At 38.8% G+C, this 13,774-nt stretch overlaps 1 protein-coding gene across 8 annotated transcripts in view; it reads right to left on the minus strand.

The window, feature by feature from the left end:
* Positions 1-13,774, minus strand: part of LOC107040243 (heterogeneous nuclear ribonucleoprotein R) — a 47,406-nt gene that overhangs the window by 23,972 nt on the left and 9,660 nt on the right. The window contains exon 1 of one of the 8 annotated variants that reach the window (XM_015260242.1): positions 2,973-3,611. The exons of 5 other annotated variants lie outside the window; for them this stretch is intronic. The gene's annotated coding sequence lies outside the window, so the exon portion shown is untranslated. Of the gene's footprint in view, positions 1-389; positions 499-819; positions 897-2,972; positions 3,612-13,774 lie in introns of those variants that run through there. 2 more of the 8 variants (XM_015260241.1, XM_015260240.1) reach the window with 2 other exon arrangements.

Raw genomic sequence — 13,774 nt, forward strand, 5'->3', positions numbered from 1 at the left:
GCTCCGACACGTTGACACGCAAGCCGCCCCTTCACCCCACAATAACAAAAAATGCCTCCACCCCTGCCCCTCCCGATCGTCACTTTTCCCGCGCTTCGTTTGTCGAAAAACCCCCCGAAACCCCCCAAAAAAATACCAGACAAAGAGCGAATTGCGCGTAACGTACGCGACCGACAGACGCACGCACACAGGCACCCGCAGACGTCCCGACGAACCAAAACAATCGCAAAGAGACGGGAACAAAGGGTCTCGCGCCCCGCGGGGGGTCCAAACCCCCGAAAATTTCCCCGAAAATAAAAATAGAAAAATAAACCCCGCGTTCCCGAACAAAACAACTCACAATCACTCCCCCATTCCACCCCCGAAAATCCCAACAACAAATAACAAACCGGAAATACGGTTCCTCCCGATTAAAAATATAATCTAGGAATGCATCCACGTTCTGGTGTTCCACCCCGTCGTGGAATGCAGTTGTGCACCGTGTGCACTCCGGTTCCGTTCCACGATGGCGGGTCGACCCCCCTCCCCCACCCCGCCGCTTCCGCGCGCGTTTCCACCTGCCGCTGCGCGTCTCCGCGAATTTCACCGGTCGGCCGGTGCCGCCCGCCCCCCCGCGGGAAATTTCCCCAAAATTTCCGCCCACACGGGTCACAATTCCATTTTAAAAAATACAGAAATGAGATTTTGGAACCGGCGCGGCCGGCGGAATTCGCGAAAGCTCCGCCATGCGTTTGCAAAAAAAAATAATGAGGGCTGGACTATTCGGCGAAATGGAAGACAAAAAAAATAATATTTATTATTTATTCATGGGATACCAACTGTATCGGCAACGCCGCCTTTCGGAATCGGCGGGAACGGGGGGAAGTAATTGAACGTCAAAAACGTGATCGCGAAACACTACGGGGTCCACAAAACGACGCGCAAAGAGATACGCCTCGAACCCAGAGGCTAAAGGAGGATAGAGTGAGAGAAGGTTGGGTATGTGTAAGTGTTGAAATTCCCCCTCCCCCCTTCGCGCCCCCCACCCTAGTCGGGGAGTTGTGTCCCCGGCGCAGCAGCCGCCTGGCATAGCGGCCTCGTCGGGTGCCGGTTGGCCATTTTCATGTTAGCCTGCTGCTCCGTCAGCGCCCCTCCTCGCAAAAAAGGGAAAAAAACATTGGCCGGAGTGGCCCAGGGAGCTCTATAGTACGTGCGTACAGCGTGGTTTTAAAAAAAGAGAGGAGGAATGAAGCGAAAGGAGAAAGGGGATAAGAAAAAAGAGAGGGAAGAGGAAGAGAGACGCGTCGATTGGAACGGCGGGAATGAGAGGGGGGAGATTAAACCTCACGGTCCAACACATGCACCAGCGTCCTCGAGTGAGAACAACGAACCGCCGCCAGTCCGATGCACTCGAGGCCAAATTTTCGCCGCATGTATTGCATGTCGCGGTTTTGGGGCTCTCTTTCTTCGGATTCCCCCCGCGCAACCCCCTGCGCGAATTGGTCTCAATGCTCGAGTCGACACCGGCTTTATGCACTTCTTTCAGCCTTACAATTTTTTTTAGGAGGTTTTGGACTCGGCTGCGCTGCTGGGAGAGAATCAGTTGAGGATTTATTTGTGGGAGATAAATTTGAGAGGGGAATGTGGGGAATGACTCGATGGGAATAAAATACACGAAATGATGGATTTTATTGTTTGAGGTAATTGAAAAAGGGAACTCGACGATTGTTTCTGCTCTTGTGATTATTGCCAATGGGAGAGCGGATGGTGCACGCTCGATCGCGTCCGAGTGGTGGCTCCGGTTATCTCTCGGCTAAAAATGCCGATTGAAAGGAGAGAAACATTAAAATGCATTCCGCAGGGAAGCCGCTGGGGCACAACCGTCCAGTCTTTTTTTCGATTATGGGATTTTCAGGAAAAGCGAGGGGTGAGACGGTTTTTAGGGGAAGTTCATAATTTTGAATTGAACCGCTTTGCCACGGTGGATAAAACGGTCATTTTTTTGAAAATGAGATGTTCGGTGAAGTCGACTCTGAAGTGACCACAAAATTCTTTATGAAAATTCCAAAAATTGCAAATTTCAAGTTAACGAAGGGGTAAAATGGTTCAAGTGAATTTGTTTTTTGGAAATGAGATTGTCGTTGAAATTAATCCTGAGATGATCCAAAATTCTTTAGAAAATTTCTAAAAAATTGCAAATTTCAATTTGCCGAAGGGGTAAAACGGATCAAGTGAATTAGTTTTTTTGAAAATGAGATTTTTGTTGAATTTAATTCTGAAATGACCTCAAAATTCTTCATAAAAATAAAAAAACTGCAATTTTCACTTTAATGAAGGGGTAAAACGGTTCAATTCAATGTTTTCTTTAGAAAATGAGATTTTCATTGAAATCAACACTGACAGGACCCCAAAATCCTTTCCAAAAATGCAAAAAAAATTGCAAATTCCAACTTAACGAAGGGGTAAACGGATCCGACTCCATTTTACCTTAAAAAAATGAGATTTTCGTCAAAATTGACTCAAAAATTTTCAAGAAATCGAAAAAAAAATGCAATATTCGAGTCGTACGCTAATATTCCCATCTCGTTTCGCAGTGTGCGTCGATAAACAAGAGACCCCGGGGATGTAAGTAAGCCGCTGGCCAGACGGTGAGCGAGAGAGTAGAAACGGGCGAAAAGCGAAAACCAACGATTATTCACTCGGTCCTGTGTCGCTGACCGGACGTACTTGCACATAACCTTGCAAAAATTGCAAGCGTCAGGGGGACAAGAGGAGCCGCGAGCGAGCGAGCGAGAGACAGACGATGCGGTGGACGAAAAAAAGTTGGAGGGAGACGGAGTAAAATCGCCAGACGGAGTCTCATCGTTTCTAAAATTAATGGAGGACGAATTTGCGCGCGAAGAAGAGCAAAAAAAATCAACTGGCCAGTGAGATAACGCTGGAGATGCCCCGAGTAATCGATAAAAAAATGAATAATCAACTGATAGCCGTACCTGAGCGTTCAATTTTTTGCCTAAAATGATGATTAATTTCCACCGATCGGTTCCTCGTTCCTTATCGAGAAAAGAAATAAAAACTGATTGTAATTTAGTCAGATCCTTATTTTTACGGAGCTGAGCACCCAATCAACACACTGCAATGCACGAGGACGATAGTCACGATATCTCCGGTATAATCCGCGGTATGCGACACATATTAACCGACGCACGTACCGACTTCACAGTACAATAATTTTCCAAACAGAATAATCACTCTTCGATGCCTCCCCAACTGTTACCGTTTCAGTGTCCAAGAGGGGTTGATTTATCAAGGCGGTTTTGTCCAAACGGAATTTCCGTAATCACTGAAGTCGTACGGAGTCACTTGTACTTCACTTGTCCGAGGATAAACCAAGATATCACTTAAACTTTGTCTATTTCGTCAACTTTGGAAACTGTTCGTCAACTCGAATAACAAAACAAACAAAAAAGTTAAATTAATTTAAAGGAAAAAAAAAACGAAAATCCAGGCACTTTGTTGATTGTATATTGCAGTGAGGTGATAGTGGCGCAAAGTCCGGTGGCACAGCGGTGGTAAAGATGGTTTTTTGGGCAAAATAATACTCCTCTCTCGTGTGGTGCCTACATAGCCGTGTGATGCATAAATTGGACTGTCTCGACTAGTGAACGGTGCAGTGGTGCAAGCCCCCGCTAAACAAAACCAGTTTGCCCGGCTTTTTCGCATACATTCAAGCGACTTTCACCAATACATTGCCATACACACGGCTAAGAACACCCCGTAATAAGGTGGAGGTTGAAATGGGGAGGTAAAGGAGAAACCCTGAAAACGGGATAGTTGAGGGAACGGGTGGAGGGTACGCGCAAAATTTTGCTACCCAATCCAATCCGATTCAACGGTTTTGCCTCTCTTTTCGCGGAGGTACCCCGTACACAGGGGCCTGAGCCCCGCCTTTGGACCAGGAGTGTGCCTAGGATTTTGCAGCACCTCTGGTGCATGTGTGCAGTTACTTGGGGGGGTGAAAAGCCCGCCTTTTGCCCCACCATGTGCCACTCGCACGAGGAAAATAAAATACATTTGCGATATTTACGGCAGATTAAATTTTAGTCGCCGCAAAAATGCTTTCTCATTTCATAGTGCGATTTAAAATACCTAAAGTGACATTGGGAGTTGGTTTTTCGCGTCCAAAACGCGAAGAATGCTCATCTCGAGGGGGAAAAAACCCACAAGTGCAGAATTTCGCAGACGGCTGACCTCGAGCGCAGAAATAATCGGGGATTCGGCATTTCAGGGGGTGTTTAGGGGCGAATTTTCGGCGTCGGTGGGGTCTATGCGGGGGCTGATCTACTTGTCGAGTGGAAATGGAAAACTCAGACGTGGGAAAGTAGTAACAGACAGCTTGGAGCATCCGAGACACTCCGGGGAGGCGGGTACGGCCCTGGCACTTCGTCTGGAAGTGCGGTGCACCCGCTGCCCCCCGCCCCCCGGACCGGAGGGAGAGAATCGCACACAGACACCGAGAAGGACAGCCGAGGCTAAAGGAGTTGGAGAGGTGGAGGAGAGAGTGAAAGATATTGGGAAGGGGTGAGCAGATACGACGCTGGCGAGACCCAGCGCGCTTTGCAGAAACCTGTTTCTACGTTTTCTGCTTTACGTGTGATTATTATGAATATAAAACTCCAAAGTTCCCACTCGTTTTCATCGAAAAATTGCGGCTGATCGAGAGGAATATTCGCGTTCTCGAGATAATTAGGCGAATGGAAGCTTTTAATTGGTTAAAGTTTATTCGAGTTTTGGATTTTTTGTGGATGTTTGGAACTAAGTTTTTCGCCAATTGCTCGGTAAGAATGGAGGGAATTGAATCTTTTCGTTCAAATGTTGGTATTGTTGAGCCCTATCGATCGCCGTTATTTTAAATTTAATTGATCGATTAGTTTTTCAATTTTTGATTTTTTTATGTTCTCAATTGATTGGGTGATGACCGAGTTCGGAGATGAAAGCGATAGCAATAATCGTTATTTTGATTTATTTGAAAATTTGCAAAAATTTGGTATTTTTTGAAAATCAGAATTCCAGGGATATCTTTGAATATTATGCTTCTAATGAATTCAATCGTAACTTAAAATGTTTGTTTTAATGCCATTAAGTCGAAGTTAAATGATGATTACGATAGCTGTATTGGTTGATTTTATTTTTATGATGATTGTTGAAAATTTAGAATTTTTCATGAATTTCCCTGAAAGTCGGCTTTCCGATGGTTTCTTCAGAGGTAATTTTTCAAATTCATTGAAGTATGTGTAAATAAAATTTTTCTATTAACATTTTATCGAAGGGCTGAGGGGAGAGATAGAACCGCAAAAAAGACATCGGTTGGACAGAAGAAAGGGAGAATAAGAATAATGATGATGATAACATTCAGCTAAGTTGAAAATCTGACAAAATTAGGTGAAAGAAATCTCATTCAATTTAATTAAATGAAATGAACAATGAATTATACATGATAGAAGGAAATTGTGTGCGAAATAACTACTGTATGCAATACAACAGCAATTTCCCACTTGTTTATTCCGTTATATTTTTTGGCGAGGGGAAATGTAATTCGCACGGTCTGTTCACCCGATTGCGGCACAATGCACATTTTTGCTGGATATATTTTTTTTTTTCGCTGAACGGAGTGCATTGTCGTGGGAGGCTGAAATTCAAACGGGGTACGTGCTCTCGCTGATGGCCCCCAAGCTCTGTTCGATGCACTTCTTCACTTCTGTCTTTGTTTTCACTCGCCCTCTCCCTCTCGTTCTTTATTCAACTTGTTTTCGGACTGTGGTCAAAGCACTCTGTGGCGGATCGTTCGGCTGAATTTCTTTTGTCCCGTCGTTTGGAAAAATATGAGGAAAAGGGGGTTGGGGAGTGAAATGAAATTTCCAGTGCTCTGGAAAAATGTGGGTTACTGTGATGCAAAGGCACAATGCGCGGAAGAGAATCAATTGTTCCGGGTGGTGGGGGGTGGGGTGATAAATATAAAAAGTCAAGTCCGTGGCAATTTCCGGGGAAATTAAGGATGTCCTAGTACTTTGGCGATTGGTTTCGAGTGGAGGCATTGTAATTGGTGGAATTTAAGTTCCGGATTTTTCGGGTTATGTCAACCTATTATTATGCAAAAAGACCATTTTTGCATAATTGAATTTGGATTTTTATAATATATGTTATTTCATACTTGAAATTTCATCCAGTGAACTAAATGAAAAATATAACGCAATTGATTAAGAAGAAATTTCATTGAATTTAATAAAATGATAGGTAACCAGGAATTATATTCTATAGAAGCAGATGATGACAAATTTGATGATTGAAAATGGCTGAATTTTTGCCCCATTTGACCCTATGATTCCGGAAATTTTACAATAATTATATTATTTAAATGTTGTAAATCTGCATTTGAATCTCAATATTGAACCGTCAGAAAACATTTTAAAAATCTGAAATAAATTAGAACGTTTACTGTTGGAGAAAGGTTGATGAAATAATTAAAAAATTGCAATTTTTTAACATGACGAGCATTTTCTATAAAAAATAATAATTCAGGGCAAAATGTAATTTGAATGGCGTTGAATATTCATGATTCTTTTCAAATTTTTCTCACTCAATTTAATTGACAAATTTGATGATTGAAAATGACTGAATCTATAGCGTGGCCTGTACCAAACTGTTAATACTTGGATATCCTCAAGAATATCTGGGAAATCATGACTGGTGGATGAAAAAATCGGCAACAGGTGTCGGGTAAGAGGGCATATGTAAAGAATTTAAAAGATCCGACGCGCTTCCGGCGGGTAGGAGGGCTCGTACCCCTCGGGGGGACCATCCGAAAGACTCAGAAAAGAGAGGAATGAGAGAGAGGGGGCGCGCAGGAGAGACCCCTTCAAAACCTTCGTACGTGATAAAGAAACGCGGTGTACAGCTGTCCCCCCCGCCCTCGAAAAAACTCGTCTGAATTTTATACTCGATGCAATGCACTGCGTTTCGTGTTACTACCGAATATGTTGTATGTACTTTTTCCGCATCCTTCGTTTCTTCTTCGTATGCAGTTTTTTTTTTCAGGGGTTTTTACTTTGACCGTCTGTGCGACGTTACGTGGTACAACTATCATGGGAATATTGAGAGAATGGTACATGTGGTAAACGAGTTTTTGTGAGGAACAAAATTAAAAAGAATTTCCATGCTGTCTGGGTTGTGACAACAAAATGATTTTTGGAGAGGGGAAAATCGGAGGGATTGTCTGGAATATTTCTTTTTTTTGCGAGTGAAGATGAAATTTATGGAATTCGTTGGAGGGAAATTTTTGTTTTGATTTTGATTTCTATTTTTATTGTTTTTTTGTTTGTCTTTTTTTGACGATTGAGGTAGTGAAAAAATTGCGTTTCTGAATAATGAAAAATGAAGAAAATCAAAAAATTCATTTTGATTTTGATTTTTTGTTTGTATTTTTATTTTTCATCATTTTTAAATTATGAAAAATAACGGAAAAATGTATTTTTATCATTCTTTTGAATAAAAAATTTTTGTACAACAACCAAATTAATGTTAATAGTCAATTAACGTCGTGTTTTGCGAATTTAATTTTTTTTTCTGCAGATTATTGTGGAAATGAGGCGGTTATCAAATACTGGGAATGAAAATGGATTTTTTTGTCCTGAGGAGCGAAAAACTGGTATTTGAGATCTACATTTACAGGCAAAAATATTATTTCGACATCGTGAAAAAATTTGTAACTTTTCTCATGAATGAAAAAAATTAAACGAATGAATTTCAAAGGTATTTCAATTAATTGCATCAACTGGGGATTTTTCTCTACAACTGATGATAAAAAAACTGTTATCTCTCCCGCGGTCGTCGCCCCGGAAGCCTAATCTTCTCCCTCAAACATTTTCACTGCAGATATTTCGCATGAGAAAAAAGTTTTTTGAGAATTACGTCTTGTGGCCAGAAACTCATGGCTCGAAAATTAACACGAAAAATATCTTACGGTGTGAAAAAAAATTTCGTCAAGAGATTGTGTACCTCCCAAAGACGAATATAATTTTTTTATGAGAAAAAAGTGAATTTTCGAACTGTGAAATCAGGCTGTCATCCGAATTCTTGATATCATGAGTTTGAATTTAATTCAACATGAAACGCTTATCAAATTTTGTAATTGAATATCAGAGCTTTCATTTGAGCCCCATTTGACGTAAAATTTCCGGATATTTTACAATAATTTTATTATTTAAACTTTTCCGCTCAGAATTTTAATCTCGAAATTGAACCGTTACAAAATATCTTAAAAATCAGAAGAAGAAATCAAAAGTTTCCTTTGAAGGAAGATTGATCACAAATTTAAAAATTGCAAATTTTTTAAAATGACGAGTATTTGCGCAAATACTCGTATTTGTTTGTATAATTTATAAACGATCAATTTTGCATCAGAAAAATCATTTGTTCGGAATCGTAACAAATTTATTCATATTCAGAATTTTACAGGAATCGATTTGATGCCTAAAAAAATTATAATTCTGTGCAAAATGTAATTTTAACATTGACGCTGAATATTCATGATTTTTTTTCAAATTTTTCTCCCGCAATTTAATTCATAAATTTGATGATTAAGGTAATTGAATCTATAGTGCGTCGGATATCCTTAAAGAAATCCAACTCAAATTTCCGGACATTTTACATCGAATTGAAATCTCTGTATTGAACCGTTAAAAAATATTTTAAAAACCTGAAAAAATTGAGTAAGTTTACTTTCGAAGAAAGATTGATTATTTTATCAGTAGCGAAGCGGTAAAACGGTTTAAGTCGATTTTGACTATTTACCAGTTTTAAATAAATATCTCAGAATGTAAGGGAGATGGCAAAATTTTTGACATAACCTTTTCTATAGCCCTCAATTCGCTCTCCAAAAAAGGTCATTACAAAAATTTCATTATCTCCCTTGAATTCGTAGATATTCCTCAAAAACTCAGATGAGAGTTAAGTCAACTTGAACCGTTTTACCGCTTCGCTACTCAATCAAAAACTGGCAATTTTTGAAAATTACTGGAACTTTAAACACGGAATGGGCTCTTCAATAATCGACTATCCTCAAAAATGTCACTACCCTTCACTTGAAATATCACCCATGATTACCTACCACTGTGCACACCTCGAAAAAACCCCGAGAAATCATCCGATTATACTTGACCAAATGCACAAGCATAATATCTTAATGTCCTCCACCTTCCCGTTTCGAATTTACCTCCATCTGCACTTGTTTCCCACGTAAATATCCCCCATGAACTCGGGGGGATGAGTGTCCGTGGAGACAAGAGCATTCGTTCAACAATGCCCAGAGACTTTTCTCAGGAGCGAAAAAAAAAACTAAGATAAAACGAGTGCGGAATAAACCAGGGGGCATTAGGGAAACTGGACAAGACCCCCAGCGACTCGTCCTCTCGTTTCATATTTCCCTCACCCCCTTCCCCCCTCCCCCCCTCCCCCCATCCATCGCCACCCCGCCCAAAGGGATGACAACCCGTTTACTATGAGAAAAATGCCCCATCCTCTTTCATCTTCCTCTTCGTCCAGTCTTCTAGTACTAGCCACTGGTAAACAGGAGAGTCCAAGGGGGCGTCCTGTGATGCTCACAGCGATGTAACGGACAAAGCTGACCGGTCAATTTACCGTCATTTTACACGGAAATTACACGTCACTGACCGAAGGCCAATATTGTATACAATATTACACGTAAATTACACGTCATTGACCGAAGACCAATGTTGAAAATAATCCAGGGCCTCCATTTTTTTGAGCCACAGTGGTTTTTTTTGCAACAGTTTGTGCAATAACAATTACGAATTAGTTTATTGAAATTCAACTCCTACACAACCAATTTCTTTTTTTTTTAATATAAAAAATTGCGCCAGTCACGTACAATAGGCAGAAAAATTATTCTTAAAATATTAAAAATATATTCTCGATTCTTTCAGAAATATTTTTCGGGCTATTTTACATGAATGGTGCAATTTTTTGTAGGAGTTGAATTTCAAAAAAATAATTCGTAATTGTGGTGGCACAAATTGTTGCAAAAATTTTGCAAAAAAAACCACTGTGGCTCAAAAATTGGAGGCGCTGGACCATTTTTAACACTTTAAGCGTTTGCGCGGTAAACGAACAATACACAATGAGTTTTTCGCACTAATTATTCGGTTTTAGACAGATATAATCGATCTTCAATGTATGAGAAATCTCATTTCAATAGCCCGCGACATTTAAAACTCATAGTCGTCTCCCCTTAAGGAGAACAGAATGCCTTTTTCCAAATTTTTGAACAAATTTTCCTGCCGAAGGTTACCGATATTTTTACAAATCAAAGCACATTAATCCCCAGGAGGCGATGATGAAGATCAATGTGCTTGGATGGCAAAACTGTTAATAACTTTGCGCAGGAAATTTGTTTGAAAATTTCAGGGAAAACACTGAGAGAAATTTTCTCGAAAAATTCTAGTACGAGTACTGGAAAAAATCGCAATCCATCGGCTGCGAAAAATTTTAGTCTTGTTAAGGGGAGACGGAACCCCTTTGTCTACATCAAATTTTAGAATTGTGTTTTCTCCTACAATTATTAATTTCTATCTATGAAATTACTTTATCGACTCGATTATCGTATTGTTGAGTCAATAAAGTAGTTTAATGAATAAGAAATCATAATTGCAGGAGAAAACACAATTTTAAAGATTCATATAAACGCAGGGGTTCCGTTCCCCCTTAAGGTAAAATTTCTTGATATTTCTGGTAAAATTTCTGGGGATTTCTGTGTAATTTTCACAGAAATACGGTGAAAAAATCACGTTTTCTCCAATAAAATTTCTAGTGCCGGCACTGGAATTTTTTCCCGGCCGTCACTTTGCGCATCTTTTCCCGTGTTAGCACTAGAATTTTTCTAAAAAAATTCTTTTCATCACGCTGTGACGAAAAGTGGACTTTTAGGCACGCAATTTCCGCCACATTGTGATGAAAAATATTGTTCGTAACTCGTGAAAAAATGTTTTTTAGCTCGTGGGATTATATCCCTCGCCTTCGGCTCGTGACATAAACCTCCCACTCGCCAAAAAAACACTTTTTTGCACTCGTTACGAAATATACTATTCCGTGGCCTTCTGTTACCCCTCAAGTCAGAAATGGTCAGAGAACGGTAAATTTACGGCTGACTCGACGCACATAAAAAATTACCGTCACTTTGCATCTCTAGCTGCCCATGGATGAACCTGATGTACACGGGGTGAGAAAGGTCGAGGGGTCGAGGCATAAGGGGAGGGGGCATTGGTGGTTGTATGTACACATGGACTAGAGACAAAAAAAGTGTAAAAACGTGAGGTTTTGCTCGGTACAGAAGGGGTACTGAAGGGCTTCTTCACAGGGGGTCGTTGGACTGGGGCGCTATATCCTCATAAGCATCACAATGATCGCCTAAATGTTATGTCCTCCCGTATTAAGTCACCGCGGACTCTTTTCCTCGTCTTTTCGGATTTCTCGCATCCCTTCTTCGCTCCTCGGGCGCTTCGTTGTCCTCGTCTTTCGGGGGGTTTTTTTCTTCGCGGTGGGGGATTTTTTTTTTGGTTTTTGTTTTCGAGGCTCTCTGGGAACATCCGGAGTTGGGGCGTCATCCCTCGCTTCTTTCGCGGGCTTCAGAGCCCTTTTTGCGCTGGGCTGGAGGCGCTGCGGTTTCTATGAACACGCATGTGGGTACACAGGTGGGGGGCCAGGGAAAATCGAGGCTTTAATGGGCGATTATGGGTTTACGTGATTTTTCGCTGAAATTTTTTGCTTTCCAGTGTCTTAATTCTTGATAAATATTGATTACGGGAGATGGGCGAATGTAATGATGGTTTTTTCATTTTTAATTGTTTTTTTGGGTAAATAAAATGCGCGTTTCATTTTTTTTTTTTCAAATTTTCGTATTTTTTTATTTAATTGAAAAATTCTCATTTAGGTTCATTTGGATAAAAAATTCTGAAATTTTTTTATAAAAAATTTTATGCATCAACTGGATTTTAAGAGCTTGAAATTTTATTCTGCATTTCAAGAATTTAATTTAATTATTCGATTCTTGTTTTTCGTCAATTTAAATTGTTTTTTTGAGGGAATAAAATTGTCATCTCAATTTTTTTTCACTCTAATTTTCGTATTTTTTCATTAAAAAATATCTGGGTTAAAATCGATGAATAAGAATAGATTCACATTTATTTTCATTTAAATGAGTATTTCTCTATTGTTTAATATAAATAATTTCATTGAACAACTCAAATCTGAGTTTGAGGTTTTACTCTTCATTTGAAAAAATTAATTTAACAATTTAAATTATTTTTGTTTAAAATCAATGAATAATAACAAATTCAGATTAATTTCCATCAAAATTTTTCATAATTTGTCAAACAATTAACTAATTTGTTTTTAATTGTAATGGATTTTTATTGAAATTTCATTCGCTGTTGAAAAACCAAAATTTTTATATATTTATTTTCCCGCATATACCGAGATGAAATGAAGCCAGCAGAGGGGAATAAATTCAAAGAGTCTGTTGTACCCGATAAATTGTCACGTGATCGAGTGTGGGGTCAGGTTAGGGTAAGAGGCCAGCTGCCATCCGAGAGTGCACATTTGTGCATTCTGAGAGTGAGACTGAGAATCGATCGACTACTCCAGACGCGCTTCCCTCATTCTATTTCCTCGAAAGCGAAATTCTAACCTTTACTTCCCGAAAATACGAGAAGAATACGCTCCACAATTATTACGAGCATTACGAGTCATCAGTGAATGAGTCATGAATGAAATAATGTCTGGGGTGGGGCAGCCCGAGCGATTGATTCATCGTGTCATTATCCCGCACAATCCAATCCCATAATTCACTCAAGTAGAGATAACAATTTGAAAAATTCCGTTAAAAAAATTTTCTTCGACGATTTTATATTGCCTGTTGCATGAAAGGAATTAAAATAATGAAAAACGTTATGTAAATTATGTTTAGGAACAAATATATGTAATTATTAATTTTTATCTTGGTGAAAATAAAAAAATTAATGGTAGAACGAAAAAAAAATTCATTTTTGTTTAAAATCACGGGATGAAATTGGTGAATTTCATTTTTTATTACTATTTTGCAATAAACATTAATATGAATTTTTTAAGTTGAGAGTGATGTGATTTGCAAAATTCTTTTTAAAAACAATTTAACATAAAATCTAATTATTATTGCTTCGGAATAAAGATCAATACGAAAATAAAAAATCAAGAGTCATGTGACTCACATTAATTTTCTCGTTAAAAATAATGAAAAATGATTGAATAAAGCAAAAAAAACTTTAGTTTTTTAAAAATTAATTAATTTATCAAATTGATCAATTCAAAATTTCAAAAATTAAGAGTCGTGAGGCATTCTTTCCCGAGTTAGTACAAACGTCCTCTAGCATTCTCAGTCAACTAAAAATAACAGGTTAATAAATTTAATAAAAAAAAGCTAGGGCTCAACGATTTTATATTGCCTATTGCATGAAAGGAATTAAAATAATAAAAAACGTTATTTAAAATTCAATTTAACAAAAATGTCATATGAAAACTGATCATTTATCTTTAATCCGCTGAAAATAATGGAAAATGACTGAATAAAACAAAAAAATGTTCATTATACTGTTTAAAAATCAATCGATCAAATAATAAAATTGATTAATTAATTAAATTTTCCATTTCTACTTCCGAATAAACATTAAGAACAAAAATTAAATAT

The sequence above is a fragment of the Diachasma alloeum genome, unplaced genomic scaffold, assembly GCF_001412515.2.
Source record: "Diachasma alloeum isolate Michigan unplaced genomic scaffold, Dall2.0 Dall_scaffold_00326, whole genome shotgun sequence".
NCBI lineage: Eukaryota > Metazoa > Arthropoda > Insecta > Hymenoptera > Braconidae > Diachasma > Diachasma alloeum.